General features: G+C 42.4%; 1 protein-coding gene across 1 annotated transcript in view; it reads right to left on the reverse strand.

Annotated features, from left to right (window-relative positions):
* Positions 1-9,352, reverse strand: part of STK38L (serine/threonine kinase 38 like) — a 48,673-nt gene extending 39,321 nt beyond the window's left edge. The window contains exon 1 of the mRNA XM_038183319.2: positions 9,193-9,352. The gene's annotated coding sequence lies outside the window, so the exon portion shown is untranslated. The remainder of the gene's footprint in view (positions 1-9,192) is intronic.
* Positions 9,353-21,502: the final 12,150 nt, after the last annotated feature.

The following is a 21,502-nucleotide window of genomic DNA, read 5'->3' on the forward strand; positions in this document are numbered from 1 at the left end:
CACATAAAAGATGTGGAACAAGCATAAGCAGGTGCAGCATTTGTTATACCACAAGCAAGAAATCCCCTATTTCCCTTGCTGGATGTACATATATGATAGGAGCCTACTTCTGTGACTTCACTTTGTAAATCAGATGCTTTTGTTGACAAGATGATCACCACCCTTGAACAGAAGGAAGCTGCATCCTAAGCACAGATTCAAACGTTCCAGACAGAAGTCTGGCCTTCCATCCAAGACAAATACGGGATTTATTCTGCACTGCTCTTACTGTGGTTTATTAGTTTGCAATACGTGGAGACGATTTACTTTACAATTCAAAGAGAAGTGAGGAGGGCTGATCTTACTTAACCACCGTCTTCCAGTAAAATGCAGCCTTGCTTTGACAGCCAGGAGGGAAAGCACTTAGATTCCACATGGAGAGAAGAAAATTTCATCATGCAGCTACAGTCTTCAGCTGCACGCAGACAGATTCGCTACCAACAGACAGTAGCGCATTAACTACTGCTCTGTTATGCCCTAAATAAGAACATAGAAGTTTACCCTCTTACTCCATATGGCACCGTTCTTTAAAGATCATGTGACTGCTTGAAAGCACTTAGGCAAAAGAACCAAGAAAATATATTTAGCGTGTGTTTCTCAGGCTGAGGAAATTACAGTCAAACAGAAATAAGAAAGATACTATCAAATATGACTAGACTCAGAAGTGAGCTTCTACATGAAAAAAATGCAGAGAACAATAAAAAGACAGAAATAATCTAATGGAAACTGTTGTATTAGTTCTTCTCTTGCAGCCTTCACTCCTCCACACAAGCTCATCCTACACCTGGGGACCAAAATTGGAAACTGAGACTGGACACTAACAACTGAAACTGTCTTCCTCAATTTTACTGCTGGTTTGATAAGAAGAGAGGGAACATGAGCTAAAATTACTTATCTTTATTAAAGTATAACCATTTCCGTCCCATTTACCTTATAATTACTTCCTTTTTCAATTTTTGAATTTCCACTACTCTTTAAATCCTTTCAAATGAAATGATCTATACTATGCATGAAAAAATGGATGCATATCTTTGGTGTTTTTTCCCCCTAAAAGCTGGTTTTGACTGTAAAGATTATTTTACAGAGCAGGCTGGTTTTTTTTTTTTTTGTTTGTTTGTTTGTTTTTTTAAACTGGATAATATGCAAGCATATTTATTCACTATAGCCAGGCATCAAAGCAGAAGCATTTCTGGCAGCCTCCGAGGAACCACTTCACTAGTTCCATCAAAGTACTCAGCAAAGTTGTGCTGCAGCCCTGCTGCTGGCAGAATAAACTGTGAGCAGCAGCTGAGATCAGTGGCATAAGTCAGGGCGTGTTCAGAAAGGGTATCTTCTCTTGTAGTGTGTTTACGTGGCAAGGTTTTGGTAGCAGGGGGCTATAGGGGTGGCTTTTGTGAGAAGAATCTAGAAGCTGCCCCATGTTAGGTAAGGGCCCCACTGTAAGTGATGTTGTTTGTGCCTCTGTGAGAGCATATTTAAGAAAAGGAAAAAACAAAAACTGCTGCTACACAGCAGCTAGGAGAGAGAGAGGAGTGAGGAACAGCCTTGCAGGCATGAAGGTCAGTGAAGAAGGAGGGTGAGAGGTGCTCTAGGCACCAGAGCAGAAGTTACCTGTTGTTTTTCTAGATCTTTCTCTCCCTTCAAACAAAAAGTTACCCTTCTCAGTTTTTTTTCTTAAATCAACTATTTCTAACCATAATGCCACCATTTCCCATTGAGTACTTACATTAAAGCACAGGCTTTGGCTGCACAAATAGGAGCGTAAGGACAAAAAAAGAATGTAGAACCCCTTAAGCTCAATCTGGCAGCAGAGACAAGATTGCTTACCACAACCTTTTAGAGAAGGTAGATCACCTGTAATTCATTTTCTTACCTGAAACTATTTCTGAAGATAAGTATACTTAACACCACTGTTCATCATAACTTAGGGATTTCCAAACCATGGTCCACAGGCATCATCAGCAGTGTGTGAATGGTCAGTAGGACAGGAAGTTTGGGGTTTGAGGATTTTGGTTGTTCTTTAAATCAAAGGCATATGACAGTCTCCAAGTGTGTTGTGGGTTGACAACAGACCACAGTTGCCTGAACTTGATAACCACAGCCTCAGCTTCTGTAGCTGTCTAACTGCTCCATGGCTTGCATAACTCAACCTCGGCAATAGCAATAGCAGTCAGATTCAGATGAGTGATACAAGGAGGACCTTTCTTTGACTTCAGTTTCATACATGTCTCTTCTAAGCAGATATTAAAGGTCAATTATACTCATGCTTTGCACTACATACACGTAGTTATTTTCCCCCATGAAGATTCCCCTACCCTCTCATCACTAAATGTGTTTGATGTAACATCCATGTTCTGCACTTTGTGCTTTTCAAACACTTCAGAGAAAGTCTCTGCTCTATAGATTTTCTACTCCACTTAGTGTCATTTTCTCTGACTTCTGGCTCACTCAGTTTCTATTAGGAATAATTCAAAGCATAAACAATTTACAGGAGATTATTCCAGGTGTTTTTAAAATATTTCAATCTTTTATAAAGAAAAAAAAAAGGTTTACAAAGTTTTTAATTTTAAGGGAATAGCAATTGATGTAATCTACCTGGACTTATGCAAAGCATTTGACACTGTCCCCCATGATAACCTTGCCTCTAAGTTGGAAAGATGTGGACCACTCGATGGGTAAGGAATTGGATGGTTGCACTCAGAGTTGTAGTCAATGGCTCACTGTCCAAGTGGAGACCAGTGACAAGTGGCATTTCTCAGGGGTCAGTACTGGGACCAGCGTTGTTCAACATCTTTGTCGGTGCCATGGTCAGTGAAATCAAATGCACTCTCAGCAAGTCTGCTGATGACACCAAGGTGTGAGGTGCAGTTGACACTCTGAAGGGAAGGGATGCTATCCAGAGGGACCTGGACAGGCCTGTGAGGTGGGCCTGTGTGAACCTCTTGAGGTTCAACAAGGCCAAGTGCAAGGTCCTGCACCTGGGCTGGGGCAGTCCCAAGCACAAATACAGCATGGCCAGCAGGACGAGGGAGGTGATTCTCCCCCTCTGCTCTGCTCTCATGAGACCCCACCTGGAGCGCTGCGTTCAGCTCTGGGGCCCCCAGCACAAGAAGGATGTGGACCTGTTGAAGTGAGTCCAGAGGAGGGCCACAAGGATGATCAAAGGGCTGCAGCACCTCTCCTGTGAAGAAAGGCTGAGGGAGTGGGGGGTGTTCAGCCTGGTGAAGAGAAGGCTCTGATCTTTTAGGGATCTTCCAGTACATAAAGGGGGCCTACAGGAAAGATGGAGAAGCACTCTTGTGTGCATAGTGATAGGACAAGGAGTAACTGCTTTAAACTAAAAGAGGGTAGGTTTAGACATTAGGTTTAGATACTAGGAAGAAATTATTCACTCAGAGGATAGCAAGGCACTGACTGGCACAGGCTGCCCAGAGAAGCTGTGGATGCCCCATCCCTGGAAGTGTTCAAGGCCAGGCTGGATGCGGCTTTGGGCAACCTGGTCTGGTGGGAGCTGACCCTGCCCATGGCAAGGGGGTTGGAACCAGATGGTCTTTAGGGTCCCTTCCAACCCAAACCATAATGTGGTTCTAACTGCTACTTATGCAACTGAGCAGCAAAGTCACCAAATCCGGCACATAAGTGAGTCAAGATGCTCACATCATACGTATTTTATGTGAACTCTCCTTTTCTGTTAAATGAGAAGATAAACAGGACAAGATAGAAAAGAGTCCCCATCAAAAATCAAGCACAGAAGAACCCATCTAAAACATTTCAATAGAAAATGATCATCTACACTATTTGCTCACTAGATATTTGAGATCTGAATTCATGAAGAACTTCTGTTTAAATAAACCTTGCTTCTCTGCCCATGGTATCTTTTGATGTAATGATTAACTGTGCCTATTAAGATTGGGGCAGAACTATGCAATAAGACTTTACCAAAAGCTCAGTTTGCAATATGTTCACGTTTTATTTTCTTCCATAAACTTAACTGTCAATATTTCCTCCCCTGTATTTTGAAATCAGACTTCATGCCTTTCCTATAGCATTTGCAGAAGCCAAGATCCATGCTGTAACTAATTTCAAAAAATAAAGGAAATAAATTATTTTCAACTATAAGCAGACAGCGTGATTTAGCAGAAGTTTTCTTTAGGCACAGCAAAACTTTCAATTTACAGAAGCAAAACATGGCAAATCGGTCATGGAGAGTATCAACTCAGCTGTTAACCAGAGTACTTTACCACTTCAGTAGACTAACTGAGCACAAACAAATCCAACAAAATCAAGTGAGAAAGACATATGTTAATGCTACCAGCAGCAATAAAATTCCTTTCACCTAATCTTGAAAATCAGAATTCACTGGGAGGCACTCAGTGCTTTCCAAGAGATGGCACAGTACAAACTCCACTGTAAGAACGCCTTACTTTGTAGATAAGTCTCACTGAGTGCATTTGCTACACAAGTACCTGCTAACCAAACGCCATTACTCCACTGAACAGGAATGCGCTTCAACAGTTGGCTGTTACATGTTGGTAAAAGCCAGGTCTTTCATTCCCGCAGAGAAGCTCTTATGCGGAACAAAATCTCCTTACAGTTCCGTATGTACTTGTAAAACTGTATTTTTAACTATTGTTAAACACAGTAAACACATGTTCTCTGTATTCTGTTTCTGTAGTTTGTAAAAGCAGGTACTCCTATTAAATGCATAGCTTGTGATTGAATTTGTCCTCCTTTGCTGGTCTGCCAAATGCTAAATACCACAAAACAGAAGAATCTAGTTATCTTTAACTTCAAGAAATAACAGCTGCCTAAGTAAAATACAGTGCAACATTTATCTGTGAAGCTACTAATGTAAGCTATCCCCTTCATACAGGACTCACCATACTAAAAATTAGTGACATTTTAAGTGGAACTATTCTTTCATCATCAGGCTGACATTTGGCTGGCATTCTGGTTACCTCCCTTACAAGGCACCAGCAAGAGGGAAGGGCAGGAAACACTTTATGCAACTACTCATTGTAAAAAATAATTAAAACAAGTTTTAAGAAGTGTCTGTGATAAAAGCTCTTTTCCAATACAAGAAGCAAGAAAAAGGGAGCCTATTGCTACTGGACTAAGGGCTGCTATTTTTACCTGGATAAACTGGAAAATGGGGATTTTTTCTCTTCCCATGGGAAGAAGGCGAATATTTACACCTGAGAGCTGCTCCTGCCTCTCCCCACATTCTGGCTCACACGTAGCTAGTTAGCCAGAGATTGTTCTTCATGGGGAAATAAAGTAGCCACATCTGCATCCTCTCCTGGGTGCTCAGTTGTGATAGATGGAAACCTAAAAGGCAGTTCTGTGGCTAGGTAACCTGCACACTGGTGAGCTGGTAGAAAGCAGCTCTCCTGCAGACACTTAAATTCCAAAAGATACTTTCCTATCTGTTCAGCTAGAAGCAAGTTCATTTCTTTACTAGTGTGCTCATAATAATACCAAGGACTTCTAGCAGAAGGAGCTATAGCTGTTCTTGTGTTACACAGCAGTTGTGTCAGGCCTTTCTCAGCATTAGCTTCAGCTCTACTCATCCTGGGGGGGGGGGGGGGAAAGTAGAGAAGAAAAAGATAAAAAGGTCCTTTTTATCCAGTAACCCCTTCCCAGTGCCTAGACTATCTAGACTATTAGCAGTGCCAGCACAGTCAAGGTTTGCATGCATGGCAGAAGCAAAGCTACCACAGCAATGAGCCCCCCTCCCACAGGGCAGACCTGGGCACACTCAGCTCCCCCAGTGAGGCAAGCCGCACCTGGCCAGCCGCTTTCTTTTGTCTGTTCCCTTTCTTCCATTGCAGTAAGTTTCAGGGCACTCGCTCATACCTTCAGATGAACTTGATCTGTTTGTACCGAACTATCACTTCATAGTGCCTGTTCTTTGTTGAAAGGTGACTAGCAGTATCTGGTTTTATAGCTTCATGAGATTCCTGCTATTGTGAATTCCTGTAAACCCAGCCTACCGTTTGAAGTCCATCACTGTTTCCTTTTCCTAGTAAATATACAGAAAGCAACTCTCCCCTTGAAAATCAAGATCTCACACAAGTCTTCTGAAGCATGTTTATTACATTAAAATTCTAGGTGTCTGCTTTCTTCATCATATTCTACTCAGTTACAGTTCAAATAAAACTATTTCAGCTAACAAACTGCAAGTTTATTTGTAGGTATACTAAGAATATACATCACAAACTGAGTACTAAAGTCACAGTTCAAACCAGAACACAAAATCACTGAGAGATCAGAAAGCCAGACGATTGAATAGATTGCATAGATTAACATTATTTCTCAATTTGTTTTTTCTTCAGTCTCTATGAAGTATTTGGTGAAATATAAATTCAAGCCTCACGAAGTGGCCTGATTCCAAATGTAAAAGACAGTATTAATGATTGTCCATTTTAATGCTCTCCATGATGATCAAATTTACGACAAGGAAAATAAATTCTTCCTGATAAATTCCTTCTAGCTTCTAGCTCCTGTTGTAGTTTTATTGTTGTCAAAGAAAAAATGTTCTACTGCTTCCTCATGCAGATGCAGTGGACTGACAGAAGTTACTCTGTAGCATTAGACTACAGAGCTACAGCACTTTTTGTACCAATTCAACAACCAAGTTTACTCTTCTGCATCTGTCAAGGACCACCATCTGATCCTTCCAAAACAGACCCTTCGCCTTGCATCCAGTTCACCGTACAAATTCAGACCAGACACAAGATAACTCCTCTCCGAGTTCACACCCCCTAGTGTTAGATTTGGTTACCCCCACTGTTTATACAACAATTAAGTGTTCTCAGTAGTTATTAAGGCTCCAGACTTTGAAAAAGCCTGCATCAATGTACCCGAAGAATTAAACTTTGGTTATTTACCAAACCCACGTTTTTCTGCTAAGGTAATGTAATTACTACGGCTGACAAGTTAGCCCTAAATGCAACTATATGTTGAAGTGAGCTGGGAACACTATAAAATGATCTTGGGGACAATACTGTGTTTGATTTATGTCCACTCTCATTACCTAAGACACATAAAGCCTCTTCCCAGTGGACTCAAAGCAGACCATTTGCCACATAATATCGGCTTAGTCTTTGTGCTGATGAATACTGTATTCAGAGAACTAATTCTTGTCTTTGTAATTTTCATGCCTACCGTGCAACTCTTCTTAGAATACAAATATCAAAGCTTATCAATTGGCTTTACATTTTAATTAATCCCCTGCTCCAACCTGTTGGTGTGAGAATTTTTATTAGATGGGAACTGAGTGAAAATTGAGTTTATGGGAGAAGATAAGGTTTAAAAACACAAAACCACTGCCTAGTCAGGCAGTGGACAAAACCCACAACACTAACCTCCTTGTGGTCACTCAAAGATTCAAGGGAGATCCTAAATCACAGCAGGTAGTTCAAACAACAACAAAAAAACAAATTTACTGATCAATCAAGTTCAGTGTTTTCTCATTGTGCTCGGAGAGTATGGGGTCCTGGTCCAAGTCCACTACAGCTTAATGAGTGGGTGTTTTTTTTTTTTTCTTTTAAAAAAGACTAACTTTCTGCAAATTAGGCAGAAATGCAGCACAATACCTGTCCACTATGCTATAAATATTTCATTATTTTGTATTCTGTTTAGCTAGCGGTTTGGTGGTTTCTTTTCCCTTGAAATATTAGAGGCAAAATGCCTAATTTTAGATGCTTTTTTTCTGTTAACCAACAATATTTAAAATTGAACATACATTACGCCATGTTCAAGGTGAAAAACTAAGCTCTGATTTCACAGAACTATGCAAAGCTACCTTTTTGGAATTCAAGACACCTTTTTATAAGAGGAGAACTCAACTACATACAGCCCAGAAGATAAAAATACATCAGTTTTACTGGATACAATAATATTTCCCAGCTACAATGAGCCTGACCACTGCTTAGCACCTACAGGAGCACCTTGGATTGTTTGCAAGTATTGCAGTTAACTGCTCCGGGTAACACTACAACTGATACTGTTGCACCGTTGAGTTCCTAAAGAAGAAGGAATGAAGACAGAGGTCTTGAAGACGGTTTATGTTTTGGCATATTTGATAGAATGTGCCCAACGAATTAGGGACATTTATTAGTGTTATATCCACTCGCAAACAAGAGCCTTCTACTTCAAGGGACTTGGGAAAACTGTAATCAAAACACTGAATCATCGTATGTGACAAAACCCAACATTTCTGGTCTTAAAAATACATTTCATCGCTCTACAGCAACGGACAAGTAAAAGTTGAACAACACAAATATACTCAACAATTATCTGAGAAGAAACTTTAAGTCAAACTTCAGCATTGCTTTTCATTCCGGGGCTACATCAAGGGTCTGGATTTCACAGCAGGGAATCAGGTGTGTGATATCGGCGGGGGCACCCTTTCAGCGTGCAGGTGAGCCCTGTCATTCTAACCCAAAACGTTAACAAAGAAAAAGGCAAGAACGAGAGACACCTCATGCTTCTTAGCATTTAAGTTTTATCTGAAGCCATTGCAAACACAGAGCACAAGCTGAAACTGTCAAATTATGGTCCCGATACCAAACTCCTTCAACTACAAAAGCAGGTTTTGGATTTTGGATTTGTCCAGCAGAGCAAGCAGAAACTATTGAGGATTTTTTTTCCTTTTTTTTTTTTTTTTTTTTTTTTAAAGAGCTAATTACAGAGCTAAACCCATTAGTATGTATTTATTTCCACAGAAGGCAGGGCACCCTCACGCCCGAAGCCGCCGGTGAATCCCTCAGCGCCCACCGGCTGCCCCCCCCCCCCAACGGCCTCTCGGCGCCCAACCGCCGCCCGCGTGCCCCCGGTGGTGGCGGTTGGGGGGGGAGGGGAGGAGAAGGTGGGGGGGGAACTCGGCGGCGGTCCCCGAGGGAGTCGCGGGCTGAGGGGCAGCTGCCGCCCTCCCTTCCTCCCTTCGTCCCTCCCTCCGTCTCGGCGGCGATGGCTGCTCCTGCTGCCTCACGCCGGGGGGGGCGGCGAACCGCGATGGGGAGGCTGAGGGGGATTTCGCGTCGTTGTTGTCAGGGTCTCACCTCCCCACCGCCACCCAGTGCAAGGGGGTGAGGAGTGGGCCGGGCTGAGGGGCGCCCCCCGGGGCGGCGGGCTGCCCGCGGCACTCACCTCTCTGCGCCGCCGCCGCCCTCCGCCTCCTCCGCGCTCGCCTCCCGCAGCGGGTGCGAGCACGGCCCCGTCCTCCGCGCTAATGACAGGAGGAGCAGGGCGGCGGGAGGGCCCCGGCAGAGGGCTGGCTACCGGCGGCTCTCGCGAGAGCCCGTCGCCGCCGAACGGGGCCGCCATTGGCTGCTGACGGTACCCGCGCGGAGCCAGCCGGCCCCGCTGCCCTCTCACGGCCCCGGCAGGCCCGGCCACAGCCCCTCACGGGCAGCGGGGACCCGGGAAACGGCCCCCTCGGTGCCCCGGCAGGGTGTATTTAAAGCCCCAGCGCACAAGTACGAGGGGAAGGGTGATGGCGCACATGGCATGCAAGCGAAACCCTGCTTTGGCTGTGCGAGGAGCAGCAGCGCCTGTGAGGAAAACTGTCATCCCGCGATGCGGGTTGCTGGTAAAGCCAGTGGCGCAGAGCCTGAGCTGGGATCGGAAGGATGACATTCACTGGCACTGTGTGCTGCCACTCACACCGCCCAGCACGTGGGAGCTGGTGGACGTTCGCATTAGTGTTGTGACTTGTGGGTGGTTGCTGTGACCCAGACTTACTTGGCAACCACATTTTGTTTATTTTACCTCATTAAATTTATTTTACATAAGTATACAGTGACAACAGGGCAATGAGAGTTGAGTGCACTAAAACAGATTTACTTCCCAGACACCTTACGAACTTAGGACCTTGGTCCTGCAAGTGGATCTATGTGTTCCCTTTGCCTTCATCCTGAGCCAGGAAATTCACCATGGACCTACCTGCTGAGCGGTTTTCAGAAGCATTAGTTTTGGTAGGTGTGAAATAACAGAAGCCTAAAATTAGCACATTTTAACTCGGATGCAATGCAAGAGTGCTTTATGGAGGGGCAGCTCTCTGTGATAGCCAAACCATTTCCACGTTTGTAGCCTGCAGTAATGAAGTTGTGCACTCCCGTTTACCATGTTGCAGTGTTGAAAGCATAGATATACGACCCAGCAAAAGAATTAGCACAAGGGAAAAAAACACTATATATTATGATAAGTAAATTCAAAATAAACTGATTATAGATCTAGAAAAGCAGTATTTCACTAAAGCACTCTTCCCAGAGCAGAAGTCTTTACAAATCTTTATAGACACCAGCAGTAAAGGGGAGTGGTGGAGCTACCACCATCCCTAACATCCTAAGGGGAGTGGTGACTGATTTCAACTGTTTTTTTTTGATGTTGGAGCTTTGATTTCAGTATCTTGCTTCTGCTTGCTCCCCTCCTGTAAAGCTGTCAAAGGGAAGCTGGGGGAAGCAAGGTTGGTCCCAGAGACGATGAGGACCATCTGTGACAATGAGAAGTGTATGAATATTCACAACATGATGTTACAGTTCCTGACTTGCTGCTGCTACTCCTCTTGTGGGTCCTGCCAGCACAGCAGATGGCAGACGCTGAAAGACCGTTGTGCCAGTGGAAAATTACTGAGTTTTGCTGGTCCTGTGTATGTGTGTGTGAGAGGGGGAAGTGGAGTAAACTTCTGTTTTCAGGGGAGGAAAAGAAAACAAATGGTTCCTGAAACTACAAAAATTACCAGCATGTAAAAACTGGTCAGTTATTTTGGACAATGATAAATGTCTATTTACATAGTGAGTTTTCCTCATAATTCCTTATAACTTTCCTTGTAAGTCAGCATTGTGAGCTTTCCAAAATAGTAGTGCAATTAACAAGAGAAACAACAGGGTAACAATAGCACTGCCTGTTACTTAAGAGACTGATGGAAAAACTGAGTATTTCACATTTCTATTTTTACCTGCCTGTGGAAGTATTTTTGTTAGTGGATTTTCCATTGCAAAATAGACATGGTTTATTTTAATTTTCTAATTTTACTTTTTTTTTCTTTTTTTTTTTTTTTTTTTCTTTTTTTTCTTAATATATCTATATACACAGAAGGATTTTCTTTACTTGATCTTGCAATGGGGTAACCTCTATTGTAGTTGAGGTCAATGGGATACCTAACATGAATACAGTTAGTCACATCCATAACCTTTGAAGGTCTGCACGCTTAAAGAAAGCAACAATCAAATGCTCACCCTGAAGTGAACCTTGGCAAAACCAGCCTGCAAATAATTTCTGTGCAGGCAAGTGAAGTGGGGAGAGCTGGCAGGAATACACAAGGTTTTAAACAAAACTGTGATGCAAGTTAACAGTTATTAATCAGCAGGATTTGCTCAATAACTTATGTTTATGTAATTTGCAGTTAGCCCTTGGTTTAGAGGTCTAAGAACCTGTTGACTACATAGAAGAACATCTTTTTAAGCTGCCAGGTTTCGGTCATAGTAAGCATTTTGAAACAAAATCTTTGCTCTAAACATGTGTACTTGTGCACACGGAACACTGTTCCACTCCTGTACACTGCAACAAGCAGCGAAAGGTTCTGTGCCCTCTGCTCAAACCGTTCTGGCTGCGGGATGAGGGTACACCCTGGTGCGCAGCAATTAACGGCAACCACAAAAGCCTAAATACCAGCTGTCAAATTCCACTGAGCCTCTGAAGCCTTCAAAAAACTTAGGGGAAGGACTGTAGCAAACCAAAACAATATAATGCTCCCATTTTTGTAATTCAAAAGGGGGATATCTTGTCTGTGAAAGGGCATTTATGTGAGGTTTTGGCATAAATTGCTGTCTTCTGTGGTCAGCTGGTATAACAAATACAGACCATGATATTGGAGTCATGCTAGAGATGTCCCTTGGAAATACTCTATTTTTTTAACCATAAAAAGACCTTCTCAGCATCAGAAATAACATATAAATGCTTAATTTACAGGAAACATTACAATTAGTTTGCAACTAACTACTTAACTAATGTAACATTTAGGAATCAATTCTGGTTTTCCTTTCTTGCTTTTTCTGTTTTTCTATACACCATCATCCAGCTCTATTTCATAAAAATAAGCCCAAAATACTAAACCTTTTAAGATTAGTCATGAAATAAGGCAGAACAAGGTGAGAATGGTGCAGATTATGCAGAAACACATTTTCCAGTGTCTTTATGACTTTTTCAGATGGTTTTGATGGTTTTTAAACCAAATTTTGCTTGTAATTCCCTGATCCACCTAAATTATAAAAGTGCATGATTTTGTTTAGGGTTTTGCACCTGCTGAATGTACTGTTTGGTTGCCTGATTCCTGTGAGGCATATCAGTGTATCAAGTGCTTATAAAATGCTGAGGCATAGAATAAAATGCAATTTCTTAATAGGCAAAATGCAAACTTAGAAGGTATGTGTGATTGTGCTTCATAAGGAATGTTCCACAGTTGAATCAAACAACTAAGAAGATCTTGATCTGGAAACTCTTGAAGAATTAGGTAACGCTGAAATCAGTTGTTTTGGTACCTCTGTGGGAATATTCATGTGAGTAACATTACTCACCATGTTGTTTGCTAGGTCAGACTGTACTCAGGAAACTGTCATCAGTATTTAAAACTATGTGACAACACAGGAATGCCTGTATCAGTTCAGACCCAGGCTCTGTCTAGGCCACAGTTCTGTCTTCCTGATGGTTGTGGGCAAACACCTAGGAAAAAGGAAGAACAGAACAAACTTCCAACAGATCCCTTTAAAACCCTCAGATGTCCTGAGCCCAATGTGATCAGCCTATATCCTAACCCCAATGAGTTACTACTCCAAGTGCTGTGTGGTCTCTTCTTAAAACCCTCTAAGTATCTCTCATTCCCAGCACACTTCAGCAAGGAGTTCCATGGGCTGTTGTGCGAAAATCTCTGCCTTTTCCTTATCCTGAGCCTGTTTTCTGAGAGTCTTGGTATCACTAGGTTTGGTGTCAGCACAGCACACTGTTGATCTGTCTGTCAGTGCTATACTTCTTTTTACATCCTGTACCTCCTCAATTGTCTTTTTTACAGACTAAAGAGTCTTCGCCTTAAAACTGTTCTATACTTCTCATCATCCTTTTGACCATCTCTGAACCTTTACCAACTCTTATTATATTTTGGGAAGTAAAGAGACCAGCATTTCACTATTTATGGAGTGGATGAACCATGGATTTATGCAGGGCCATAAACTTCTTGCCTCACTTCTTAGTTTGAAAGCAGAATACATCATTTGCTATGCCTCTTAAAGTTAGTAACAAAGATGTTAAGTTCTTAATGAAGTGCCTTTCATAGGCATTTGTGACAATCCAGCTCTGTTCAGTACAACCAACTACAGACTGTTGCTATCTCCATTCCGTTTCTTAGAAAGTTCTAGTTTATACTTTCCTGAAAGCCCACGTAATTTTCTTTATATTAATAACATCTCTGTCACTGGGAAACCATTTGTGTTTCCATATGTGTAGTCTAAGGAACAAAGCAATTCATTCAGCTAAACAAAACCAAGGAAATCACCATGGTCCCCTTATAGGTTCTCAGCTCATATCCTGAGTGTCTTAGCAATTTACAACTATCATTCCAAACCCAATATTTTGCAGATTTTCAATGCCATTTGAATGATTTCTTTGCTATGAAAGTATTGCTGATTTTTAGCATAGACTTCTTTCTTGGCTTCAACTTTTGCAGGCAATTTGGAACCCTGGCACAGAGGTACCAAATTCCTCATGCAGGAGTTAAAGATTTGACAAATCTGATTGACTTTGTAAGCAATTAAAATATTTATAGCTGAGTTCACTTAGACAATGTCATCTCTTAAAATATTATTTCTGGATTCTCTCTGGAGAAAATCCTCGTGGACTTGCTACAGATATATTTAATACATGATCTTTTTCCATAAACAAAGAAACAGAGAAAAGTCTGGAACAACAACAACAACAAAAATAGCAAAAACACTAATTAATAACAATTTTAATTATTAAAGAAGCTCAGTGTTCTTCCTCAGTTAGCACAGTCAGCTTTGAATTTTCTTTAAATATTAGAGAATGATGAAGTTGGCAGTCTTTTCCCATGAGACCCCTTAACATGAAATAATATATGTAACAAAGCACTCCTTCAGATACTTTATTCTTAGTTAATGTATTTGATCTGGTCTTACACTGTTTCAGGAATGAGCATATGCTTTTTCCCCATAGAGAAGATTTTGTGTAGATTCTTTCCAAATTATCCTGATATACGGCAGATTACCTTTATATTGCAAGCTTACTGCATAGTCTGTCTTCTTACTTAATATTTACTTTCTGCTCGTCTTTGCTGTATAGCTGTCTAGATCAGCTTTTGTTTCTGACATAAATCTCTTAAAATAAATTAAGAAAAAAAGAAACTGGAACAAGATGTAAATGAAATGATGCAACTTGCTGTTCCATTCTGTTCCCTGCTTTTCAGCCCTGGTGCATCTATTTTAGGGTCTGATGCTGAAGTCTCCAGACTCGCGGTAGCTATCCCATTGAATCTGTTGAACATGGAATTCTGGAGCAGCCTATGGAGGGGACATTCATGTTTGTAAGGGACAGCTGGCACCATAGCATCATGTAGCTACTTGTAGCATACATAGGACAATCAAGGAACACAAAGCAGGCACAGAAAGCATGGAGACTAACCTGACTGAATTGAACCTGCTGGATTTCTTCTGTAACTTGAACCCAGCACTTCGGATTACAGGATAGGTTCATGTGTGTGGTCTTGCAGAATGGGGATGAAGTTTGCCTGCAAAAGGTGACAAGGTTCCTGCCTGAAGGCCATAGTCTTCTGGTCCCTCTCCCTCTTGACATCCTCATGTTCGGATGGTCAGTGGTGGGGAGTCAAAGCCTGCAGTTAGTTTTAGAGTCTGTAGCTCAGTATGGAGTTGGTAGAGAAGGTAAGAAAGAGGATGGGTGACAAGGAAGCAGAAATAAGAGATTGTTGGAGTTGTGAGGAAATGTTTCTAAGTTCTTAAAAAATTTGTTCCAAAGTGGCTGATAAAAGCTTACTTGTGTTCATGTTTAGGCACGCAGTTGCTAAGGTGGGTGCTCCAGCTGTGTAGGTGCCTCAGAGGAGCTGCACTGAATGGAGGCTTTTGGGAGGGAAGAAGCAAGGGGCATGACTAGCCAGAGAAAACCACAGTCTCAGGGATAAAGGAATCTCCAGATCACACCCTCCGTTTGTTTCCATGATGAAGTAATGAGTCAATGTAAAGAGACCACCAGGGAGAAACTGAAGATATTTCTTTCCCAAAACTATCTGCAGCCTGAAAACTTTTAAGAACTCAGAAATCTGAAGTCATCTTTCCCCTCCCAAACAGTCACAAAACCATGAGTCAGAAATAGAAGGAAAGGATGGTGTTGAAACCCTGAGGTTTGACCAAGTGCTTTGATTATTTGACTTCCTTTGCCTTATTCCTCCACTACCCTACATTTCAGGGTCCATCCTAAATACTCACACAAAGATGCAGCCCCTGCTTTGCTGCCTTCTTGATTTACATCTCCAGTCAATTCTCTCACTGTCGTTCAGTCCCATTACCTGAAGCCCTCCCAGTTCTCTAAGTCCCCTTAGCAGTACCTGACCTGACCTGTTCCTACTAGATTTCCCTGGTATTGCTTCCTATTTGATAACATGAGAAGTCTTCAAGTTTTTGACAGTAATCTGGTTCTCTCTTGAGAGGTGTTGCCTCTCAGCCAGCTCTGGAGCTAAGTGCTTGAGCCCTTCCTGTTTCCATCATAACTGTGCTTCTCCTACACCTCTGCTCCTCCCTCAAAGCCACAGGCTGCTAGTGAGGAAGACACTGTTTGCTGCCAAAATTGCAGCAAGGGCACTTCAGCAGTAAACAGTAAACTGTCTCTGCTTTGCAGAGCAAAGAGAAGTCTGAGAGATGTCTTTGCAGGAGCAGAGCTGTCAGTTCTTCAGGTCTGCAGATTGTCATACAGATCAATTAAATGCAATAAAAATCTGCACGGATACAAAAATAATCATTCGCAACTTGTCAAAGGTCAGCTCTTAAATGAGCTGGCTTCTTAACAAATCTGCATAACTACATGTAGTGTAACTCTAATTTGAAATAGGGATGTGAGGATCAGTTTCCCCATGTCCCTCCTATAGTCCCTATGAATACCCAGAAAATGTACTTTTTCTAGTGAACGGTGAATTATGCTGCTGCTGAAGTCTTGATAAACCATCAAGAGTCAGTTCTTGGTTGACATCAATTTGATGGGGTCTCTGACTCCGTCCATTTGTCTGTCACAGGCACACACATGTACACAAACAGTCAGTGTAGTTAAATCTGGCCCATGAAGATGCCATGTGTGCTGGCCTCTGCCAGCAAGATCCTAAGTTTTCTTGTTGATAAAGATCTGAAGTTTTTGTGTCAGCAAAGGGCAAGTAACACTACGTGCTGTCACCCTACACAGTAGGGTATCTGCCTGACCAGGCAGCATGCGACGTGAACACAAAAAGGAGTGTGCACTTCTCCCATTCATCTCAAAAGCAACCCTCTGAAGTGGTCAAATTAATTCCAAGTGAAGTGCTAATTACTGTGAGCATTGCAGTAATATTTTTAACACTTCAGCAATATTTTTCAAAGTTTGCTAAGGAGAGGAATTGGTCAACATTGCATTTGTAGGTCAAGCCCATACAAGCTCATAAGAAATTGATACAATCACCCTGTGAAGAAATACATAATAAATAAGATGTTTTGGTATCCCACTTGTGTCAGAGGTAGAGCTTGCAAAGAAGCTACCATCTTCCCAGTTTAGCCTTGGCACAGAGATTCAATTAGGTAGTTTTTTAAGCTGCTTCTGTAATACAAAATATGTAAGCATGCTGTAATTGCCTTCCTTCTTTTGCTGCTTTCTTTCTGAGATTTACCTTAATTGTCCTTCTTTTTCTCTGTCAAGGCAATTGATAACATAAATTATATAACTAGCCATTTCACTTCTTGTATACCACAACCCCAGGCTGGGATATAATGATATAAGAACAATCTTCATCTGCAGGAAATAAGAAAAAAAGTGATTGCAAGCAAACAAAATAGTACCAAACTTAACGTAGCCTCACACTTGCTTAGGCTACTAATGAGGGAGGTCAGAGAAAATAAAACAATTCAGTTCCATTCCAGTTATCTTGTGAGCTTGGATTTTTAACTGAAAACAATCCAATTAAGTGCCAGCGTGAAGAAAACAATTGGGTCTGATAAAAACAAGGCAGAACACTAAAGAAAAATATATGCTTAAGTTCTTACTATAAGCCAACAAAAGATTTCATGGTTTCCCTGCACTTATTACAGAGCCTTCACCACATTGTCTCTGAGTGACTACAGTGTTGTGGAGGGGTAGAGCCACCAGCCACAATCATTTAGCAGGACCAGAGCAAGCAGTGTCAGATCTCTGCGGCTGTCATTATGTCCAGTGAAATTCTGGGGTCCTCAGGAGTGTGGAGCCCTGGACGGAGACTGCTGGAATGACAACACAGTGAGGAATTAAGCCTGCAATGCTCAAGCCTGCTAAGGAGAAAGGCCACAGGAGGTCCAATGAAGAAAAGCTTTTTAAAGCAACATCAAGCATTGAATTCCAAGAGCTCTGTTCTCACCCTCCCAGTCAACAGTCAAGGATCAGCCACATTTTTCAAAAATGATTGCAGTTCAGATAACACAGGCAATAAGCTGCCAGTAGGGTGTCAGTAAATCTGGAGCTGCCAGAGGCATTTCCTTGCCTCTCCAAAGGGAGCAGAATGTTAATCAGTGTACTTACTTTTCTCCTTCCGCTGTAACTAACCATGCATGGCCTCAACTTGACCACCTGAGTTCACTCAAAACTCCTGAAAAAAGCAGAACACTCAAAGGATTACTGACAAAAGAGAGTAGGTTTGGAAGGACAACAAAAGGTCAAATAACTAGCCTAGATTTGTGAGGGTCTATTAAAGCAAACAACCTGGCGATGGGGACTGCATACAGAAAGAGTAAGCATGGATAAAAACTCTCTTAGATATCTCATGATTTAACTAGTACCTCCTGTCTCACTGGGACAGTAGCATTTCTTAGTAAAAACAATAGTTTGAGGTCTATTTCCAGAAAGATTGTGTACAGTAGGGTTGTTTCACTAGCTGGAGGTTTTTCATCAGCTGAAATACGTAGGAATCCCAATTCTTTAATGAAGAATTTTTTCTTTTTAGAAATTTGCACATAGAGGCTGTGGTGTGACCCACAGAGCAACTCAAAGCTCAAAATCAGGCCTGGTTCCTCAACCTAAGTATTATGTGCTAGGAACATATCTCAGCAGTGAATGCAGAAGGGAAAGGTGTGAGAAAAACAAACACAAACCAAATTCTTCAGAGAACCCAGAGGAGTTTCTTACTGGAAGAAAATATTTCAGATGTGAACACTCAAATATGCTGTAGGGAAGAAGAGCTTGTAAACTCACTGTTCATAAAGGTCTGTTGCAATAAAATCTGGAAGGTAGTTCAGAGACTCACTTCAATTACGTGGAGACAGAGATGTGAAATGATGGTGATACCTCCCAGGTAGAATCATAGAATCATTGTGGTTGGAAGAGACCTCCAAGATCATCTGGTCCTACCATCTTCCTACCACCAATGTCACCATGTCCCTAAGCACCACATCCAGCCTCCACTTGAACACCCCCAGGGATGGTGATGCCACCACTTCCCTGGGCAACACATTCCAGTGCCTGACTGCTCTTTCTGAGAAGAAATGTCTCCTCATTTCCAACCTGAACCTCCTTTGTTGATATTAGGGAGAGTCAGGGAGCAGCAAGAGCAGGGCTTCTCCACCAGGGAGGACAAGCTGGGGCCAAGGGTGATCACAGCACAGGTAAGGCCCTTGCTGGCCAGGGCACCATCCCAAGGTAGACCACATCCACAGCCTTTCCCTCATCCACCCAGCGCGTCACTTTGTCATAGAAGGAGATCAGGTTCGTCAAGCAGGATCTGCCTTCCATAAACCCATGCTGACTGGGCCTGATTGCCTGCTTGCCCTGCAAGTGCCGCATGATGACTCTCAAGAGGATCTGCTCCATGAGCTTCCCTGGTACTGAGGTCAAACTGACAGGCCTGTAGTTTCCCGGGTCTGCCCTCTGGCCCTTCTTGTAGATGGGCGTCACATTTGCTAGCCGCCAGTCAACTGGGACCTCCCCCGATAGCCAGGACTGCTGATAAATGATGGATAGGGGCTTGGCCAGCTCCTCTGCCAGTTCTCTCAGTACCCTTGGGTGGATCCCATCCGGCTCCATCGATTTGTGCACATCCAAGTGCCGTAGCAGGTCATCAACCAGTTCTTCGTGGATAGTGAGGGCCACATTCTGCTCCCCATCCCCTTCCACCAGCTCAGGGTACTGGGTATCCAGAGAACAACCGGCATTGCCGCTAAAGACTGATGCAAAGAAGGCATTGAGCACCTCTGCCTTTTCCTCATCTCTTGTAACTAAGTTTCCCCCCCGCATCCAGTAAAGGATGGAGATTCTCCTTAGTCCTCCTTTTTGTGTTGATGTATTTATGAAAACGTTTTTTGTTATCTTTAACAGCAGTAGCCAGATTGAGCTCCAGATGAGCTTTGTCAGAGCCCCTCTTTTGTCACTTACATATATTTCTCATTTCTGCCATTTTTCATGTTATTATCTTGTTAGTGTAGCCACAGGTCAGGGACTGACAGCTGCATATATGTCGCTCCCCTTTTGCTATCTCTAACGCCTGGTACTTCTTCATGTTGATATCTTGCTCAGGAATGACCTTCTGTATATTTCAGCAATTTATATCAGCTAATAAATAGAGAGCATTTAACTTGCAAAAGCATTAGTCAAAAATCTGATTTCTTTAGTTGTAGGGACTAGACAGTTCACTGGAGTTTTATTTCCAAATCAAGGACAAACACATGAGAAGTTTTTGTTAGTGGCCTTCTTCCCTTTTCCCCTTCTCAGTCTTATTGTCTGCTGCAGAGAACTGAAGAGAAATGAAGATAGATACATATTCAAAGGTGCTCATTTGTTTGTTTGGTTGTTTTTTTTTCAAGGGTCCTTTCTCTGAATGTGACGTATTTGATTTTCTGTCTCTCCAGGTCTGACTCAAAGCCCACTGACACCACTGTTGGAGAGCAGTAAGAGCAGAGGTGGAGATGGTTCCATACCGTGACCTGTTCTCTGTCTCAGCTCCTGATGGTGCTTAGTTGAATGTATGGTGTTTACTCTTTAAAAACTGAAAAGAGACTCCCCAGCTTTACACACTCATTGAGGTATATCCAAGTTTACCTGCTAGTGAAAAACACACAAAATTGCTAAGATTTAGAAAGACACATTTTGTATCTTGTGGAAATACTTTTGACTGGCTAATCACTTTTTCATTATGCCATGTCCTGTTCTTATGTTCATTGTTTCCACTATTTAGGGAAATCATGTTTGTCAGTTGACCCAAAGTGTATCATTTAATTTACATTACAGAGTAAGTCTGTGCTGCTGTCCTTTGTACATTTCTGTGACTGGATTTTAATGTAGATAAGGCTGAGCAAGGAAGGGCTGGAGCTGGCTGGGTGCTTCCCTCCCTACCAGGAATAGGATCAGCAAGGGAAGGGGCAGGTGTGGAGCACGAGTCCCTGTGGAAGAGGGCTTGCTGTTCCTCTGCCACTCATATCCTTTGGTGAAGCACCAGCCTGACTATCACAGGTTAACTGCACCAGTTGACTTTGGCAATGGGAAGCAGCCTGGGCAAAGTAGCTCACAGATGAGTTGAGATTATCACTGCTACAGTTGCCCTCCTTATCAGGATGGTTTGGCAGCCTGCTCTGAGCTCCAGGCTGCTGCCAGTAGAGTGTTGGCAGTGCCAAGGTCTCCAGTTTAAAATTAGGTCAGATAAACATAGTGAACTTATAGTCAGATCCCTGTCTCCAGCATCAACATGCACACACCCATGCTATACCAGGCGTTTACAGCTTATGGCCCATGTTGTGCTTGGAAGTCACAACACAAAGCTTTCACCTCTGCAGACCAAACTACTGTGGGCTCACAGAGACAGGACATGTAGGAAAAAGTCTCAAAAGATTTTTTTGAAAGAGGAATTCTTGAAAGAATTTCAGAAGAGGCATGTCTTTGAAAGGAAACGCTCCATATATCTTCTGTTAACCTTGTGTTCTGTAGGTCTGACAGGTCTCTAGTCAGACTTAAGCCTCTCTTAAGCCTTTTTCACACATTTATAGGCATATTATGGATACAATATCTTGTTTTCTTAATGTGAAGAGTGGTGGAAAATCAAATGCTACTAAGGTAGAACTATAAATCACTAGAGGAAGAGGGAAGCTAGTCACTTGAGGACAACTCTGAAAGGTTTAGGACCAGGCCTGCTATAGTTTGGCTCACCTCTCCAAGAAATGCAACAATGTCAGACATTCTTACAAGC

Source organism: Anas platyrhynchos, chromosome 1 (genome assembly GCF_047663525.1).
Source record: "Anas platyrhynchos isolate ZD024472 breed Pekin duck chromosome 1, IASCAAS_PekinDuck_T2T, whole genome shotgun sequence".
In the NCBI taxonomy this organism is placed as follows: domain Eukaryota; kingdom Metazoa; phylum Chordata; class Aves; order Anseriformes; family Anatidae; genus Anas; species Anas platyrhynchos.